Here is a 21,917-nt window from a genome sequence, read left to right as displayed (position 1 = left end):
TTGAATTGCATGGATTGTGTTTGCATAATTTTGCATTAAATGTTGCATTGCATGGATTGTGATTGCATAATTTTGCATTACATGTATTGTGATGTCATAATGTTGAATTAAATGTTGCATTGCATGTATATTAATGTAATAATTTTGCATTAAATGTTGCATTGCATGGATTGTGATGTCATAATTTTGCATTAAATGTTGCATTGCATGGATTGTGATGTCATATTTTTTCATTATATGTTGCATTGCATGGATTGTGATTGCATAATTATGCATTAATTGTTGCATTACATGGATTGTGATGTCATAATTTTGCATTAAATGTTGCATTACATGGATTGTGATTGCATAATTTTGCATTACATGTTGCATTACATGTATTGTGATGTCATAATGTTGCATTAAATGCTGCATTGCATGGATTGGGATGTCATAATTTTGGATTACATGTTGAATTGCATGGATTTTGTTTGCATAATTTTGCATTAAATGTTGCATTGCATGGATTGTGATGTCATAATTTTGCATTACATGTTGCATTACATGTATTGTGATGTAATAATGTTGCATTACATGGATTGTGTTGTCATAATTTTGCATAAAATGTTGCATTGCATGGACAGTGATGTCATAATTTTGCATTAAATGTTTCATTGCATGGATTGTGATGTCATAATTTTGCATTGAATTTTGCATTGCATGGATAGTGATTGCATAATTTTGCATTAATTGTTGCATTGCATGGATTGTGATGTCACAATTTTGCATTAAATGTTGCATTGCATGGATTGTGATTGCATAATGTTGCATTAAATGTTGCATTGCATGGATTGCGATTGCATAATTTTGCATTAAATGTTGCATTGCATGGATTGTGATGTCATAATTTTGCATTAAATGTTGCATTGCATGGATTGTGATGTCATAATTTTGCATTACATGTTGCATTACATGTATTGTGATGTCATAATTTTGCATTAAATTTTACATTGCATGGATTGTGACATCATAATGTTGCATTAAATGTTGCATTGCATGGATTGTGATGTCATAATTTTGCATTAAATGTTAAATTGCATAAATTGTGTATGCATAATTTTGCATTAAATGTTGCATTGCATGGATTGTGATGTCATAATTTTGCATTAAATGTTGCATTGCATAGATTGTGATTACATAATTTTCATTGAATGTTGCATTGCATGGATTGTGATGTTAAAATTTAGCATTCAATATTGCATTGAATGGATTGTGATTGCATAATGTTGCATTGCTTTTTGCATTGCATTTATTGTGATTGCATAATTTTGCATTAAATGTTGCACTGCATGGATTGTGATGTCATAATTTTGCATTAAATGTTGAATTGCATGGATTGTGTTTGCATAATTTTGCATTAAATGTTGCATTGCATGGATTGTAATTGCATAATTTTGCATTACATGTATTATGATGTCATAATGTTGCATTAAATGTTGCATTGCATGGATTGTGATGTCATATTTTTGCAATAAATGTTGCATTGCATGAATTGTGATGTTATAATTTTGCATTCAATGTTGCATTGCACGGATTGTGATGTCATAATTTTGCATAAAATGTTGCATTACATGGATTGTGTTGTCATAATTTTGCATAAAATGTTGCATTGCATGGACAGTGATGTCATAATTTTGCATTAAATGTTGCATTGCATGGATTGTGATGTCATAATTTTGCATTGAATTTTGCTTTGCATGGATTGTGATTGCATAATTTTGCATTAATTGTTGCATTGCATGGATTGTGATGTCACAATTTTGCATTAAATGTTGCATTGCATGGATTGTGATGTCATAATTTTGCATTAAATGTTGCATTGCATAAATTGTGATTACATAATTTTGCATTGAATGTTGCATTGCATGGATTGTGATGTTAAAATTTTGCATTCAATATTGCATTGAATGGATTGTGATTGCATAATGTTGCATTGCTTTTTGCATTGCATTTATTGTGATTGCATAATTTTGCATTAAATGTTTCATTGCATGGATTGTGATGTCATAATTTTGCATTAAATGTTGCATTGCATGGATTGTGACGTCATAATGTTGCATTAAATGTTGCATTGCACGGATTGTGATGTCATAATTTTGCATTAAATGTTAAATTGCATGAATTGTGTATGCATAATTTTGCATTAAATGTTGCATTGCATGGATTGTGATGTCATAATATTGCATCAAATGTTGCATTGCTTAGATTGTGATTACATAATTTTGCATTGAATGTTGCATTGCATGGATTGTGATGTTAAAATTTTGCATTCAATATTGCATTGAATGGATTGTGATTGCATAATGTTGCATTGCTTTTTGCATTGCATTTATTGTGATTGCATAATTTTGCATTAAATGTTTCATTGCAGGGATTGTGATGTCATAATTTTGCATTAAATGTTGCATTGCGTGTATTGTGATTGCATAATTTTGCATGAATTGTTGCATTGCATGGATTGTGATTGCATAATTTTGCATTGATTTTTGCATTGCATTTATTGTAGTCATAATTTAAATTTAAATTTTGCATTGCATGGATTGTGATGTCATAATTTTGCATTAAATGTTGAATTGCATGGATTGTGTTTGCATAATTTTGCATTAAATGTTGCATTGCATGGATTGTAATTGCATAATTTTGCATTACATGTTGCATTACATGTATTGTGATGTCATAATATTGCATTAAATGTTGCATTGCATGGATTGTGATGTTATAATTTTGCATTCAATGTTGCATTGCGCGGATTGTGATTGCATTTTGCATTGCATGGATTGTGATGTCATAATTTTGCATAAAATGTTGCATTGCATGGATTGTGATTGCATAATTTTGCATTTATTGTTGCATTGCAGGGATTGTGATTGCATAATTTTGCATTAAATGTGCATTGCATGGATTTAGATTGCTTCATTTTGAATTGCATTTTGCATTGCGTGGATTGTAATGTCATATTTTTGTATTAAATGCAGCATTGCATGGATTGTGATAGCATAATTATGCATTGCATGGATAGTGATGACATAATTTTGCATTAAATGTTGCATTGCATGGATTGTGATATCATTATTTTGCATTAAATGTTGCATTGCATGGATTATGTTTGCATAATTATGCATTAAATGTTGCATTGAATGGATTGTGATTTAATAATTTTGCATTAAATGTTGCATTGCATGGATTGTGATTTAATAATTTTGCATTCAATGTTGCATTGCATGGATTGTGATGTCATATTTAATCATTATATGTTGCATTGCATGGATTGTGATTGCATAATTATGCATTAATTGTTGCATTGCATGGGTTGTGATGTCATAATTTTGCATTATATGTTGCATTGCATGGATTGTGATGTCATAATTTTGCATTTAATTTTGAATTGCATGGATTGTGATAGCATAATTTTGCATTAACTGTTGCATTGCATGGATTGTGATTGCATAATTTTGCATTAAATGTTGCATTGCATGGATTGTGATGTCATAATTTTGCATTGCATTTTGCATTGCATGGATTGTGATGTCATAATTTTGCATTAAATGTTACATTGCATGGATTGAGATTGCAATTTGCATTGCATGGATTGTGATGTCTTTTTTGCATTAAATGTTGCATTGCATGTATTGTGATTGCATAATGTTGCCTTGGTTTTTGCATTGCATTTATTGTGATTGCATAATTTTGCATTAAATGTTGCATTGCATTGATTGTGATGTCATAATTTTGCATTAAATGTTGCATTACATGGATTGTGATGTCATAATTATGCATTACATGTTGCATTGCATGGATTGTGATTGCATAATTTTGCATTACATGTTGCATTACATGTATTGTGATGTCATAATGTTGCATTAAATGTTGCATTGCATGGATTGTGATGTCATAATTTTGGATTAAATGTTGAGTTGCATGGATTTTGTTTGCATAATTTTGCATTAAATGTTGCATGCATGGGTTGTGATGTCATAATTTTGCATTAAATGTTGCATTGCATGGATTGTGATGTCATAATTTTGCATTAAATGTTGAATTGCATGGATTGTGTTTGCATAATTTTGCATTAAATGTTGCATTCCATGGATTGTGATTGCATAATTTTGCATTACATGTATTGTGATGTCATAATGTTGCATTAAATGTTGCATTGCATGTATATTGATGTAATAATTTTGCATTAAATGTTGCATTGCATGGATTGTGATGTCATAATTTTGCATTAAATGTTGCATTGCATGGATTGTGATTGCATAATGTTGCATTGATTTTTGCATTGCATTTATTGTGATGTCATAATTTTACATTGCATGGATTGTGATGTCATAATTTTGCATTAACTGTTGCATTGCATGTATTGTGATGTCATAATCTTGCATTAAATGTTGCATTGCATGGATTGTGATTGCATAATGTTGCATTGAATTTTGCATTGCATTTATTGTGATGTCATAATTTTGCATTAAATGTTGCATTGCATGGATTGTGATGTCATAATTTTGCATTAAATATTGAATTGCATGGATTGTGTTTGCATAATTTTGCATTAAATGTTGCATTGCATGGATTGTGATTGCATAATTTTGCATTACATGTATTGTGATGTCATAATGTTGAATTAAATGTTGCATTGCATGTATATTGATGTAATAATTTTGCATTAAATGTTGCATTGCATGGATTGTGATGTCATAATTTTGCATTAAATGTTGCATTGCATGGATTGTGATGTCATATCTTTTCATTATATGTTGCATTGCATGGATTGTGATTGCATAATTATGCATCAATTGTTGCATTACATGGATTGTGATGTCATAATTTTGCATTAAATGTTGCATTACATGGATTGTGATTGCATAATTTTGCATTACATGTTGCATTACATGTATTGTGATGTCATAATGTTGCATTAAATGCTGCATTGCATGGATTGGGATGTCATAATTTTGGATTAAATGTTGAATTGCATGGATTTTGTTTGCATAATTTTGCATTAAATGTTGCATTGCATGGATTGTGATGTCATAATTTTGCATTACATGTTGCATTACATGTATTGTGATGTAATAATGTTGCATTACATGGATTGTGTTGTCATAATTTTGCATTAAATGTTGCATTGCATGTATTGTGATTGCATAATGTTGCCTTGGTTTTTGCATTGCATTTATTGTGATTGCATAATTTTGCATTAAATGTTGCATTGCATTGATTGTGATGTCATAATTTTGCATTAAATGTTGCATTACATGGATTGTGATGTCATAATTATGCATTACATGTTGCATTGCATGGATTGTGATTGCATAATTTTGCATTACATGTTGCATTACATGTATTGTGATGTCATAATGTTGCATTAAATGTTGCATTGCATGGATTGTGATGTCATAATTTTGGATTAAATGTTGAGTTGCATGGATTTTGTTTGCATAATTTTGCATTAAATGTTGCATGCATGGGTTGTGATGTCATAATTTTGCATTAAATGTTGCATTGCATGGATTGTGATGTCATAATTTTGCATTAAATGTTGAATTGCATGGATTGTGTTTGCATAATTTTGCATTAAATGTTGCATTGCATGGATTGTGATGTCATAATTTTGCATTACATGTTGCATTACATGTATTGTGATGTAATAATGTTGCATTACATGGATTGTGTTGTCATAATTTTGCATAAAATGTTGCATTGCATGGACAGTGATGTCATAATTTTGCATTAAATGTTTCATTGCATGGATTGTGATGTCATAATTTTGCATTGAATTTTGCATTGCATGGATAGTGATTGCATAATTTTGCATTAATTGTTGCATTGCATGGATTGTGATGTCACAATTTTGCATTAAATGTTGCATTGCATGGATTGTGATGTCATAATTTTGCATTAAATGTTGAATTGCATGGATTGTGTTTGCATAATTTTGCATTAAATGTTGCATTCCATGGATTGTGATTGCATAATTTTGCATTACATGTATTGTGATGTCATAATGTTGCATTAAATGTTGCATTGCATGTATATTGATGTAATAATTTTGCATTAAATGTTGCATTGCATGGATTGTGATGTCATAATTTTGCATTAAATGTTGCATTGCATGGATTGTGATTGCATAATGTTGCATTGATTTTTGCATTGCATTTATTGTGATGTCATAATTTTACATTGCATGGATTGTGATGTCATAATTTTGCATTAACTGTTGCATTGCATGTATTGTGATGTCATAATCTTGCATTAAATGTTGCATTGCATGGATTGTGATTGCATAATGTTGCATTGAATTTTGCATTGCATTTATTGTGATGTCATAATTTTGCATTAAATGTTGCATTGCATGGATTGTGATGTCATAATTTTGCATTAAATATTGAATTGCATGGATTGTGTTTGCATAATTTTGCATTAAATGTTGCATTGCATGGATTGTGATTGCATAATTTTGCATTACATGTATTGTGATGTCATAATGTTGAATTAAATGTTGCATTGCATGTATATTGATGTAATAATTTTGCATTAAATGTTGCATTGCATGGATTGTGATGTCATAATTTTGCATTAAATGTTGCATTGCATGGATTGTGATGTCATATTTTTTCATTATATGTTGCATTGCATGGATTGTGATTGCATAATTATGCATTAATTGTTGCATTACATGGATTGTGATGTCATAATTTTGCATTAAATGTTGCATTACATGGATTGTGATTGCATAATTTTGCATTACATGTTGCATTACATGTATTGTGATGTCATAATGTTGCATTAAATGCTGCATTGCATGGATTGGGATGTCATAATTTTGGATTAAATGTTGAATTGCATGGATTTTGTTTGCATAATTTTGCATTAAATGTTGCATTGCATGGATTGTGATGTCATAATTTTGCATTACATGTTGCATTACATGTATTGTGATGTAATAATGTTGCATTACATGGATTGTGTTGTCATAATTTTGCATAAAATGTTGCATTGCATGGACAGTGATGTCATAATTTTGCATTAAATGTTTCATTGCATGGATTGTGATGTCATAATTTTGCATTAAATGTTGCATTGCATGGATTGTGATGTCATAATTTTGCATTACATGTTGCATTACATGTATTGTGATGTCATAATTTTGCATTAAATTTTACATTGCATGGATTGTGACATCATAATGTTGCATAAAATGTTGCATTGCATGGATTGTGATGTCATAATTTTGCATTAAATGTTAAATTGCATAAATTGTGTATGCATAATTTTGCATTAAATGTTGCATTGCATGGATTGTGATGTCATAATTTTGCATTAAATGTTGCATTGCATAGATTGTGATTACATAATTTTCATTGAATGTTGCATTGCATGGATTGTGATGTTAAAATTTAGCATTCAATATTGCATTGAATGGATTGTGATTGCATAATGTTGCATTGCTTTTTGCATTGCATTTATTGTGATTGCATAATTTTGCATTAAATGTTGCACTGCATGGATTGTGATGTCATAATTTTGCATTAAATGTTGAATTGCATGGATTGTGTTTGCATAATTTTGCATTAAATGTTGCATTGCATGGATTGTAATTGCATAATTTTGCATTACATGTATTGTGATGTCATAATGTTGCATTAAATGTTGCATTGCATGGATTGTGATGTCATATTTTTGCAATAAATGTTGCATTGCATGAATTGTGATGTTATAATTTTGCATTCAATGTTGCATTGCACGGATTGTGATGTCATAATTTTGCATAAAATGTTGCATTGCATGGATTGTGATATCATTATTTTGCATTAAATGTTGCATTGCATGGATTGTGATGTCATAATTTTGCATAAAATGTTGCATTGCATGGATTGTGATATCATTATTTTGCATTAAATGTTGCATTGCATGGATTGTGTTTGCATAATTATGCATTAAATGTTGCATTGAATGGATTGTGATTTAATAATTTTGCATTAAATGTTGCATTGCATGGATTGTGATTTAATAATTTTGCATTAAATGTTGCATTGCATGGATTGTGATGTCATATTTAATCATTATATGTTGCATTGCATGGATTGTGATTGCATAATTATGCATTAATTGTTGCATTGCATGGGTTGTGATGTCATAATTTTGCATTATATGTTGCATTGCATGGATTGTGATGTCATAATTTTGCATTTAATTTTGAATTGCATGGATTGTGATAGCATAATTTTGCATTAACTGTTGCATTGCATGGATTGTGATTGCATAATTTTGCATTAAATGTTGCATTGCATGGATTGTGATGTCATAATTTTGCATTGCATTTTGCATTGCATGGATTGTGATGTCATAATTTTGCATTAAATGTTACATTGCATGGATTGAGATTGGATTTTGCATTGCATGGATTGTGATGTCTTTTTTGCATTAAATGTTGCATTGCATGTATTGTGATTGCATAATTTTGCATTAATTGTTGCATTGCATGTATTGTGATTGCATAATGTTGCCTTGCTTTTTGCATTGCATTTATTGTGATTGCATAATTTTGCATTAAATGTTGCATTGCATTGATTGTGATGTCATAATTTTGCATTAAATGTTGCATTACATGCATTGTGATGTCATAATTATGCATTACATGTTGCATTGCATGGATTGTTATTGCATAATTTTGCATTACATGTTGCATTACATGTATTGTGATGTCATAATGTTGCATTAAATGTTGCATTGCATGGATTGTGATGTCATAATTTTGGATTAAATGTTGAATTGCATGGATTTTGTTTGCATAATTTTGCATTAAATGTTGCATGCATGGGTTGTGATGTCATAATTTTGCATTAAATGTTGCATTGCATGGATTGTGATGTCATAATTTTGCATTAAATGTTGAATTGCATGGATTGTGTTTGCATAATTTTGCATCAAATGTTGCATTGCATGGATTGTGATTGCATAATTTTGCATTACATGTATTGTGATGTCATAATGTTGCATTAAATGTTGCATTGCATGTATATTGATGTAATAATGTTGCATTAAATGTTGCATTGCATGGATTGTGATGTCATAATTTTGCATTAAATGTCGCATTGCATGTATTGTGATTGCATAATGTTGCATTGATTTTTGCATTGCATTTATTGTGATGTCATAATTTTGCATTGCATGGATTGTGACGTCATAATGTTGCATTAAATGTTGCATTGCACGGATTGTGATGTCATAATTTTGCATTAAATGTTAAATTGCATGAATTGTGTATGCATACTTTTGCATTAAATGTTGCATTGCATGGATTGTGATGTCATAATTTTGCATTAAATGTTGCATTGCATAGATTGTGATTACATAATTTTGCATTGAATGTTGCATTGCATGGATTGTGATGTTAAAATTTTGCATTCAATATTGCATTGAATGGATTGTGATTGCATAATGTTGCATTACTTTTTGCATTGCATTTATTGTGATTGCATAATTTTGAATTTAAATGTTTCATTGCATGGATTGTGATGTCATAATTTTGCATTAAATGTTGCATTGCATGGATTGTGATATCATTATTTTGCATTAAATGTTGCATTGCATGGATTATGTTTGCATAATTATGCATTAAATGTTGCATTGAATGGATTGTTATTTAATAATTTTGCATTAAATGTTGCATTGCATGGATTATGATTTAATAATTTTGCATTAAATGTTGCATTGCATGGATTGTGATGTCATATTTAATCATTATATGTTGCATTGCATGGATTGTGATTGCATAATTATGCATTAATTGTTGCATTGCATGGGTTGTGATGTCATAATTTTGCATTATATGTTGCATTGCATGGATTGTGATGTCATAATTTTGCATTTAATTTTGAATTGCATGGATTGTGATAGCATAATTTTGCATTAACTGTTGCATTGCATGGATTGTGATTGCATAATTTTGCATTAAATGTTGCATTGCATGGATTGTGATGTCATAATTTTGCATTGCATTTTGCATTGCATGGATTGTGATGTCATAATTTTGCATTAAATTTTACATTGCATGGATTGAGATTGCATTTTGCATTGCATGGACTGTGATGTCTTTTTTGCATTAAATGATGCATTGCATGTATTGTGATTGCATAATGTTGCCTTGGTTTTTGCATTGCATTTATTGTGATTGCATAATTTTGCATTAAATGTTGCATTGCGTGTATTGTGATTGCATAATTTTGCATGAATTGTTGCATTGCATGGATTGTGATTGCATAATTTTGCATTGATTTTTGCATTGCATTTATTGTAGTCATAATTTAAATTTAAATTTTGCATTGCATGGATTGTGATGTCATAATTTTGCATTAAATGTTGAATTGCATGGATTGTGTTTGCATAATTTTGCATTAAATGTTGCATTGCATGGATTGTAATTGCATAATTTTGCATTACATGTTGCATTACATGTATTGTGATGTCATAATGTTGCATTAAATGTTGCATTGCATGGATTGTGATGTTATAATTTTGCATTCAATGTTGCATTGCATGGATTGTGATTGCATTTTGCATTGCATGGATTGTGATGTCATAATTTTGCATAAAATGTTGCATTGCATGGATTGTGATTGCATACTTTTGCATTTATTGTTGCATTGCAGGGATTGTGATTGCATAATTTTGCATTAAATGTGCATTGCATGGATTTAGATTGCATCATTTTGAATTGCATTTTGCATTGCGTGGATTGTAATGTCATATTTTTGTATTAAATGCAGCATTGCATGGATTGTGATAGCATAATTATGCATTGCATGGATAGTGATGACATAATTTTGCATTAAATGTTGCATTGCATGGATTGTGATATCATTATTTTGCATTAAATGTTGCATTGCATGGATTATGTTTGCATAATTATGCATTAAATGTTGCATTGAATGGATTGTTATTTAATAATTTTGCATTAAATGTTGCATTGCATGGATTATGATTTAATAATTTTGCATTAAATGTTGCATTGCATGGATTGTGATGTCATATTTAATCATTATATGTTGCATTGCATGGATTGTGATTGCATAATTATGCATTAATTGTTGCATTGCATGGGTTGTGATGTCATAATTTTGCATTATATGTTGCATTGCATGGATTGTGATGTCATAATTTTGCATTTAATTTTGAATTGCATGGATTGTGATAGCATAATTTTGCATTAACTGTTGCATTGCATGGATTGTGATTGCATAATTTTGCATTAAATGTTGCATTGCATGGATTGTGATGTCATAATTTTGCATTGCATTTTGCATTGCATGGATTGTGATGTCATAATTTTGCATTAAATGTTACATTGCATGGATTGAGATTGCATTTTGCATTGCATGGACTGTGATGTCTTTTTTGCATTAAATGATGCATTGCATGTATTGTGATTGCATAATGTTGCCTTGGTTTTTGCATTGCATTTATTGTGATTGCATAATTTTGCATTAAATGTTGCATTGCATTGATTGTGATGTCATAATTTTGCATTAAATGTTGCATTACATGGATTGTGATGTCATAATTATGCATTACATGTTGCATTGCATGGATTGTGATTGCATAATTTTGCATTACATGTTGCATTACATGTATTGTGATGTCATAATGTTGCATTAAATGTTGCATTGCATGGATTGTGATGTCATAATTTTGGATTAAATGTTGAGTTGCATGGATTTTGTTTGCATAATTTTGCATTAAATGTTGCATGCATGGGTTGTGATGTCATAATTTTGCATTAAATGTTGCATTGCATGGATTGTGATGTCATAATTTTGCATTAAATGTTGAATTGCATGGATTGTGTTTGCATAATTTTGCATTAAATGTTGCATTGCATGGATTGTGATTGCATAATTTTGCATTACATGTATTGTGATGTCATAATGTTGCATTAAATGTTGCATTGCATGTATATTGATGTAATAATTTTGCATTAAATGTTGCATTGCATGGATTGTGATGTCATAATTTTGCATTAAATGTTGCATTGCATGGATTGTGATTGCATAATGTTGCATTGATTTTTTGCATTGCATTTATTGTGATGTCATAATTTTACATTGCATGGATTGTGATGTCATAATTTTGCATTAACTGTTGCATTGCATGTATTGTGATGTCATAATCTTGCATTAAATGTTGCATTGCATGGGTTGTGATTGCATAATGTTGCATTGAATTTTGCATTGCATTTATTGTGATGTCATAATTTTGCATTAAATGTTGCATTGCATGGATTGTGATGTCATAATTTTGCATTAAATGTTGAATTGCATGGATTGTGTTTGCATAATTTTGCATTAAATGTTGCATTGCATGGATTGTGATTGCATAATTTTGCATTACATGTATTGTGATGTCATAATGTTGAATTAAATGTTGCATTGCATGTATATTGATGTAATAATTTTGCATTAAATGTTGCATTGCATGGATTGTGATGTCATAATTTTGCATTAAATGTTGCATTGCATGGATTGTGATGTCATATTTTTTCATTATATGTTGCATTGCATGGATTGTGATTGCATAATTATGCATTAATTGTTGCATTACATGGATTGTGATGTCATAATTTTGCATTAAATGTTGCATTACATGGATTGTGATTGCATAATTTTGCATTACATGTTGCATTACATGTATTGTGATGTAATAATGTTGCATTACATGGATTGTGTTGTCATAATTTTGCATAAAATGTTGCATTGCATGGACAGTGATGTCATAATTTTGCATTAAATGTTGCATTGCATGGATTGTGATGTCATAATTTTGCATTGAATTTTGCATTGCATGGATTGTGATTGCATAATTTTGCATTAATTGTTGCATTGCATGGATTGTGATTGCATAATTTTGCATTAAATGTTGCATTGCATGCATTGTGATTGCATAATGTTGCATTGATTTTTGCATTGCATTTATTGTGATGTCATAATTTTGCATTACATGTTGCATTACATATATTGTGATGTCATAATGTTGCATTAAATGTTGCAATGCATGGATTGTGATTTCATAATATTGCATTAAATGTTGAATTGCATGGATTGTGTTTGCATAATTTTGCATTAAATGTTGCATTGCATGGATTGTGATGTCATAATTTTGCATTACATGTTGCATTGCATGGATTGTGATGTCATAATTTTGCATTAAATGTTGCATTGCATGGATTGTGATGTCATAATTTTGCATTAAATTTTGCATTGCATGGATTGTGACATCATAAATTTGCATTAAATGTTGCATTGCATGGATTGTGATTTATAATATTGCATTAAATGTTGAATTGCATGGATTGTGTTTGCATAATTTTGCATTAAATTTTGCATTGCATGGATTGTGATGTCATAATTTTGCATCAAATATTGCATTGCATGGATTATGATGTCATAATTTTGCATTAAATTTTGAATTGCATGGATTGTGATTGCATAATTTTGCATTAAATGTTGCATTGCATGGATTGTGATGTCACAATTTTGCATTAAATGTTGCATTGCATGGATTGTGATTGCATAATGTTGCATTGAATTTTGCATTGCATTTATTGTGATGTCATAATTTTGCATTAAATGTTGAATTGCATGGATTGTGTTTGCATAATTTTGCATTAAATGTTGAATTGCATGGATTGTGATTGCATAATTTTGCATTACATGTATTGTGATGTCATAATGTTGCATTAAATGTTGCATTGCATGGATATTGATGTAATAATTTTGCATTAAATGTTGCATTGCATGGATTTTGTTTGCATAATTTTGCATTAAATGTTGCATTGCATGGACAGTGATGTCATAATTTTGCATTAAATGTTGCATTGCATGGATTGTGATGTCATAATTTTGCATTGAATTTTGCATTGCATGGATTGTGATTGCATAATTTTGCATTAATTGTTGCATTGCATGGATTGTGATTGCATAATTTTGCATTAAATGTTGCATTGCATGCATTGTGATTGCATAATGTTGCATTGATTTTTGCATTGCATTTATTGTGATGTCATAATTTTGCATTACATGTTGCATTACATATATTGTGATGTCATAATGTTGCATTAAATGTTGCAATGCATGGATTGTGATTTCATAATATTGCATTAAATGTTGAATTGCATGGATTGTGTTTGCATAATTTTGCATTAAATGTTGCATTGCATGGATTGTGATGTCATAATTTTGCATTACATGTTGCATTGCATGGATTGTGATGTCATAATTTTGCATTAAATGTTGCATTGCATGGATTGTGATGTCATAATTTTGCATTACATGTTGCATTACATGTATTGTGATGTCATAATTTTGCATTAAATTTTGCATTGCATGGATTGTGACATCATAAATTTGCATTAAATGTTGCATTGCATGGATTGTGATTTATAATATTGCATTAAATGTTGAATTGCATGGATTGTGTTTGCATAATTTTGCATTAAATGTTGCATTGCATGGATTGTGATGTAATAATTTTGCATTAAATATTGCATTGCATTGATTGTGATGTCATAATTTTGCATTACATTTTGAATTGCACGGATTGTGATGTTATAATTTTGCATTAAATGGCGCATTGCATGGATTGTGATGTCATAATTTTGCATCAAATATTGCATTGCATGGATTATGATGTCATAATTTTGCATTAAATTTTGAATTGCATGGATTGTGATTGCATAATTTTGCATTAAATGTTGCATTGCATGGATTGTGATGTCACAATTTTGCATTAAATGTTGCATTGCATGGATTGTGATTGCATAATGTTGCATTAAATGTTGCATTGCATGGATTGCGATTGCATAATTTTGCATTAAATGTTGCATTGCATGGATTGTGATGTCATAATTTTGCATTAAATGTTGCATTGCATGGATTGTGATGTAATAATTTTGCATTAAATGTTGCATTGCATGGATTGTGATGTCATAATTTTGCATTAAATGTTGCATTGCATGGATTGTGATGTCATATTTTTTCATTATATGTTGCATTGCATGGATTGTGATTGCATAATTATGCATTAATTGTTGTATTACAAGTATTGTGATGTCATAATGTTGCATTAAATGTTGCATTGCATGGATTGTGATGTCATAATTTTGGAATAAATGTTGAATTGCATGGATTTTGTTTGCATAATTTTGCATTAAATGTTGCATGCATGGGTTGTGATGTCATAATTTTGCATTACATGTTGCATTACATGTATTGTGATGTAATAATGTTGCATTACATGGATTGTGTTGTCATAATTTTGCATAAAATGTTGCATTGCATGGACAGTGATGTCATAATTTTGCATTAAATGTTGCATTGCATGGATTGTGATGTCATAATTTTGCATTGAATTTTGCATTGCATGGATTGTGATTGCATAATTTTGCATTAATTGTTGCATTGCATGGATTGTGATTGCATAATTTTGCATTAAATGTTGCATTGCATGCATTGTGATTGCATAATGTTGCATTGATTTTTGCATTGCATTTATTGTGATGTCATAATTTTGCATTACATGTTGCATTACATATATTGTGATGTCATAATGTTGCATTAAATGTTGCAATGCATGGATTGTGATTTCATAATATTGCATTAAATGTTGAATTGCATGGATTGTGTTTGCATAATTTTGCATTAAATGTTGCATTGCATGGATTGTGATGTCATAATTTTGCATTACATGTTGCATTGCATGGATTGTGATGTCATAATTTTGCATTAAATGTTGCATTGCATGGATTGTGATGTCATAATTTTGCATTAAATTTTGCATTGCATGGATTGTGACATCATACATTTGCATTAAATGTTGCATTGCATGGATTGTGATTTATAATATTGCATTAAATGTTGAATTGCATGGATTGTGTTTGCATAATTTTGCATTAAATGTTGCATTGCATGGATTGTGATGTAATAATTTTGCATTAAATATTGCATTGATTGTGATGTCATAATTTTGCATTACATTTTGAATTGCACGTATTGTGATGTTATAATTTTGCATTAAATGGCGCATTGCATGGATTGTGATGTCATAATTTTGCATCAAATATTGCATTGCATGGATTATGATGTCATAATTTTGCATTAAATTTTGAATTGCATGGATTGTGATTGCATAATTTTGCATTAAATGTTGCATTGCATGTATTGTGATGTTATAATTTTGCATTAAATGGCGCATTGCATGGATTGTGATGTCATAATTTTGCATTAAATATTGCATTGCATGGATTATGATGTCATAATTTTGCATTAAATTTTGAATTGCATGGATTGTGATTGCATAATTTTGCATTAAATGTTGCATTGCATGGATTGTGATGTCACAATTTTGCATTAAATGTTGCATTGCATGGATTGTGATTGCATAATGTTGCATTAAATGTTGCATTGCATGGATTGCGATTGCATAATTTTGCATTAAATGTTGCATTGCATGGATTGTGATGTCATAATTTTGCATTAAATGTTGCATTGCATGGATTGTGATGTCATAATTTTGCATTACATGTTGCATTACATGTATTGTGATGTCATAATTTTGCATTAAATGTTGCATTGCATGGATTGTGATGTCATAATTTTGCATTAAATGTTGCATTGCATGGATTGTGATGTCATAATTTTGCATTAAATGTTGCATTGCATGGATTGTGATGTCATAGTTTTGCATTACATGTTGCATTACATGTATTGTGATGTCATAATTTTGCATTAAATGTTGCATTGCATGGATTGTGATGTCATAATTTTGCATTAAATGTTGAATTGCATGAATTGTGTATGCATAATTTTGCATTAAATGTTGCATTGCATGGATTGCGATTGCATAATTTTGCATTAAATGTTGCATTGCATGGATTGTGATGTCATAATTTTGCATTAAATGTTGCATTGCATGGATTGTGATGTCATAATTTTGCATTACATGTTGCATTACATGTTTTGTGATGTCATAATGTTGCATTAAATGTTGCATTGCATGGATTGTGATGTAATAATTTTGCATTAAATGTTGCATTGCATGGATTGTGATGTCATAAGTTTGCATTAAATGTTGCATTGCATGGATTGTGATGTCATATTTTTTCATTATATGTTGCATTGCATGGATTGTGATTGCATAATTATGCATTAATTGTTGTATTACAAGTATTGTGATGTCATAATGTTGCATTAAATGTTGCATTGCATGGATTGTGATGTCATAATTTTGGATTAAATGTTGAATTGCATGGATTTTGTTTGCATAATTTTGCATGCATGGGTTGTGGTGTCATAATTTTGCATTAAATGTTGCATTGCATGAATTGTGATGTCATAATTTTGCATTGAATTTTGCATTGCATGGATTGTGATGTCATAATGTTGCATTAACTGTTGCATTGCATGGATTGTGATGTCAAAATGTTGCATTAAATGTTGCATTGCATGGATTGTGATTGCATAATGTTGCATTGATTTTTGCACTGCATTTATTGTGATGTCATAATTTTACATTGCATGGATTGTGATGTCATAATTTTGCATTAACTGTTGCATTGCATGTATTGTGATGTCATAATCTTGCATTAAATGTTGCATTGCATGGATTGTGATTGCATAATGTTGCATTGAATTTTGCATTGCATTTATTGTGATGTCATAATTTTGCATTAAATGTTGCATTGCATGGATTGTGATGTCATAATTTTGCATTAAATGTTGAATTGCATGGATTGTGTTTGCATAATTTTGCATTAAATGTTGAATTGCATGGATTGTGATTGCATAATTTTGCATTACATGTATTGTGATGTCATAATGTTGCATTAAATGTTGCATTGCATGGATATTGATGTAATAATTTTGCATTAAATGTTGCATTGCATGGATTGTGATGTCATAATTTTGCATTGAATTTTGCATTGCATGGATTGTGATTGCATAATTTTGCATTAATTGTTGCATTGCATGGATTGTGATTGCATAATTTTGCATTAAATGTTGCATTGCATGCATTGTGATTGCATAATGTTGCATTGATTTTTGCATTGCATTTATTGTGATGTCATAATTTTGCATTACATGTTGCATTACATATATTGTGATGTCATAATGTTGCATTAAATGTTGCAATGCATGGATTGTGATTTCATAATATTGCATTAAATGTTGAATTGCATGGATTGTGTTTGCATAATTTTGCATTAAATGTTGCATTGCATGGATTGTGATGTCATAATTTTGCATTACATGTTGCATTGCATGGATTGTGATGTCATAATTTTGCATTAAATGTTGCATTGCATGGATTGTGATGTCATAATTTTGCATTACATGTTGCATTACATGTATTGTGATGTCATAATTTTGCATTAAATTTTGCATTGCATGGATTGTGACATCATAAATTTGCATTAAATGTTGCATTGCATGGATTGTTATTTATAATATTGCATTAAATGTTGCATTGCATGGATTGTTATTTATAATATTGCATTAAATGTTGCATTGCATGGATTGTGATGTCATAATTTTGCATTACATGTTGCATTGCATGGATTGTGATGTCATAATTTTGCATTACATGTTGCATTACATGTTTTGTGATGTCATAATGTTGCATTAAATGTTGCATTGCATGTATTGTGATGTAATAATTTTGCATTAAATGTTGCATTGCATGGATTGTGATGTCATAATTTTGCATTAAATGTTGCATTGCATGGATTGTGATGTCATATTTTTTCATTATATGTTGCATTGCATGGATTGTGATTGCATAATTATGCATTAATTGTTGTATTACAAGTATTGTGATGTCATAATGTTGCATTAAATGTTGCATTGCATGGATTGTGATGTCATAATTTTGGATTAAATGTTGAATTGCATGGATTTTGTTTGCATAATTTTGCATTAAATGTTGCATTGCATGGATTGTGATGTCATAATTTTGCATTACATGTTGCATTACATGTACTGTGATGTAATAATGTTGCATTGCATGGATTGTGTTGTCATAATTTTGCATAAAATGTTGCATTGCATGGACAGTGATGTCATAATTTTGCATTAAATGTTGCATTGCATGGATTGTGATGTCATAATTTTGCATTGAATTTTGCATTGCATGGATTGTGATTGCATAATTTTTGTATTAATTGTTGCATTGCATGGATTGTGATTGCATAATTTTGCATTAAATGTTGCATTGCATGCATTGTGATTACATAATGTTGCATTGATTTGTGCATTGCATTTATTGTGATGTCATAATTTTGCATTACATGTTGCATTACATATATTGTGATGTCATAATTTTGCATTAAATGTTGCATTGCATGGATTGTGATTTCATAATATTGCATTAAATGTTGAATTGCATGGATTGTGTTTGCATAATTTAGCATTCAATGTTGCATTGCATGGATTGTGATGTAATAATGTTGCATTCAATTTTGAATTGCGCGTATTGTGATGTCATAATTTTGCATTAATTGTTGCATTGCATGGATTGTGATGTCATAATTTTGCATAAAATTTTGCATTGCATGGATTGTGTTTGCATAATTTTGCATTAAATGTTGCATTGCATGGATTGTGATGTTATAATTTTGCATTAAATGGCGCATTGCATGGATTGTGATGTCATAATTTTGCATTAAATATTGCATTGCATGGATTATGATGTCATAATTTTGCATTAAATTTTGAATTGCATGGATTGTGATTGCATAATTTTGCATTAAATGTTGCATTGCATGGATTGTGATGTCACAATTTTGCAATAAATGTTGCATTGCATGGATTGTGATTGCATAATGTTGCATTAAATGTTGCATTGCATGGATTGCGATTGCATAATTTTGCATTAAATGTTGCATTGCATGGATTGTGATGTCATAATTTTGCATTAAATGTTGCATTGCATGGATTGTGATGTCATAATTTTGCATTACATGTTGCATTACATGTATTGTGATGTCATAATTTTGCATTAAATGTTGCATTGCATGGATTGTGATGTCATAATTTTGCATTAAATGTTGAATTGCATGAATTGTGTATGCATAATTTTGCATTAAATGTTGCATTGCATGGATTGTGATGTCATAATTTTGCATTAAATGTTGCATTGCATAGATTGTGATTACATAATTTAGCATTGAATGTTGCATTGCATGGATTGTGATGTTAAAATTTTGCATTCAATATTGCATTGAATGGATTGTGATTGCATAATGTTGCATTGCTTTTTGCATTGCATTTATTGTGTATGCATAATTTTGCATTAAATGTTTCATTGCATGGATTGTTATGTCATAATTTTGCATTAAATGTTGCATTGCATGTATTGTGATTGCATAATTTTGCATGAATTGTTGCATTGCATGGATTGTGATTGCATAATTTTGCAATGATTTTTGCATTGCATTTATTGTAGTCATAATTTAAAAAATTAAATTTTGCATTGCATGGATTGTGATGTCATAATTTTGCAATAAATGTTGAATTGCATGGATTGTGTTTGCATAATTTTGCATTAAATGTGCATTGCATTGATTTAGATTGCATCATTTTGCATTGCATTTTGCATTGCGTGGATTGTAATGTCATATTTTTGTATTAAATGCTGCATTGCATGGATTGTGATAGCATAATTATGCATTGCATGGATAGTGATGACATAATTGTGCATTAAATGTTGCATTGCATGGATTGTGAAATCATTATTTTGCATTAAATGTTGCATTGCATGGATTGTGTTTGCATAATTATGCATTTAATGTTGCATTGAATGGATTGTGATTTAATAATTTTGCATTAAATGTTGCATTGCATAGATTGTGATTTAATAATTTTGCATTAAATGTTGCATTGCATGGATTGTGATGTCATATTTAATCATTATATGTTGCATTGCATGGATTGTGATTGCATAATTATGCATTAATTGTTGCATTGCATGGATTGTGATGTCATAATTTTGCATTAAATGTTACATTGCATGGATTGAGATTGCATTTTGCATTGCATGGATTGTGATGTCTTTTTTGCATTAAATGTTGCATTGCATGTATTGTGATTGCATAATTTTGCATTAATTGTTGCATTGCATGGATTGTGATTGCATAATGTTGCCTTGCTTTTTGCATTGCATTTATTGTGATTGCATAATTTTGCATTAAATGTTGCATTACATGGATTGTGATGTCATAATTATGCATTACATGTTGCATTGTATGGATTGTGATTGCATAATTTTGCATTACATGTTGCATTACATGTATTGTGATGTCATAATGTTGCATTAAATGTTGCATGCATGGGTTGTGATGTCATAATTTTGCATTAAATGTTGCATTGCATGGATTGTGATGTCATAATTTTGCATTAAATGTTGAATTGCATGGATTGTGTTTGCATAATTTTGCATTAAATGTTGCATTGCATGGATTGTGATTGCATAATTTTGCATTGCATGTATTGTGATGTCATAATGTTGCATTAAATGTTGCATTGCATGTATATTGATGTAATAATTTTGCATTAAATGTTGCATTGCATGGATTGTGATGTCATAATTTTGCATTAAATGTTGCATTGCATGGATTGTGATTGCATAATGTTGCATTGATTTTTGCATTGCATTTATTGTGATGACATAATTTTACATTGCATGGATTGTGATGTCATAATTTTGCATCAACTGTTGCATTGCATGTATTGTGATGTCATAATCTTGCATTAAATGTTGCATTGCATGGATTGTGATGTCATAATTTTGCATTAAATGTTGCATTGCATAGATTGTGATTACATAAT

The sequence above is a fragment of the Pseudophryne corroboree genome, chromosome 5 (assembly GCF_028390025.1).
Source record: "Pseudophryne corroboree isolate aPseCor3 chromosome 5, aPseCor3.hap2, whole genome shotgun sequence".
Lineage (NCBI taxonomy): Eukaryota > Metazoa > Chordata > Amphibia > Anura > Myobatrachidae > Pseudophryne > Pseudophryne corroboree.
Note: the sequence above shows the minus strand (reverse complement) of the source record.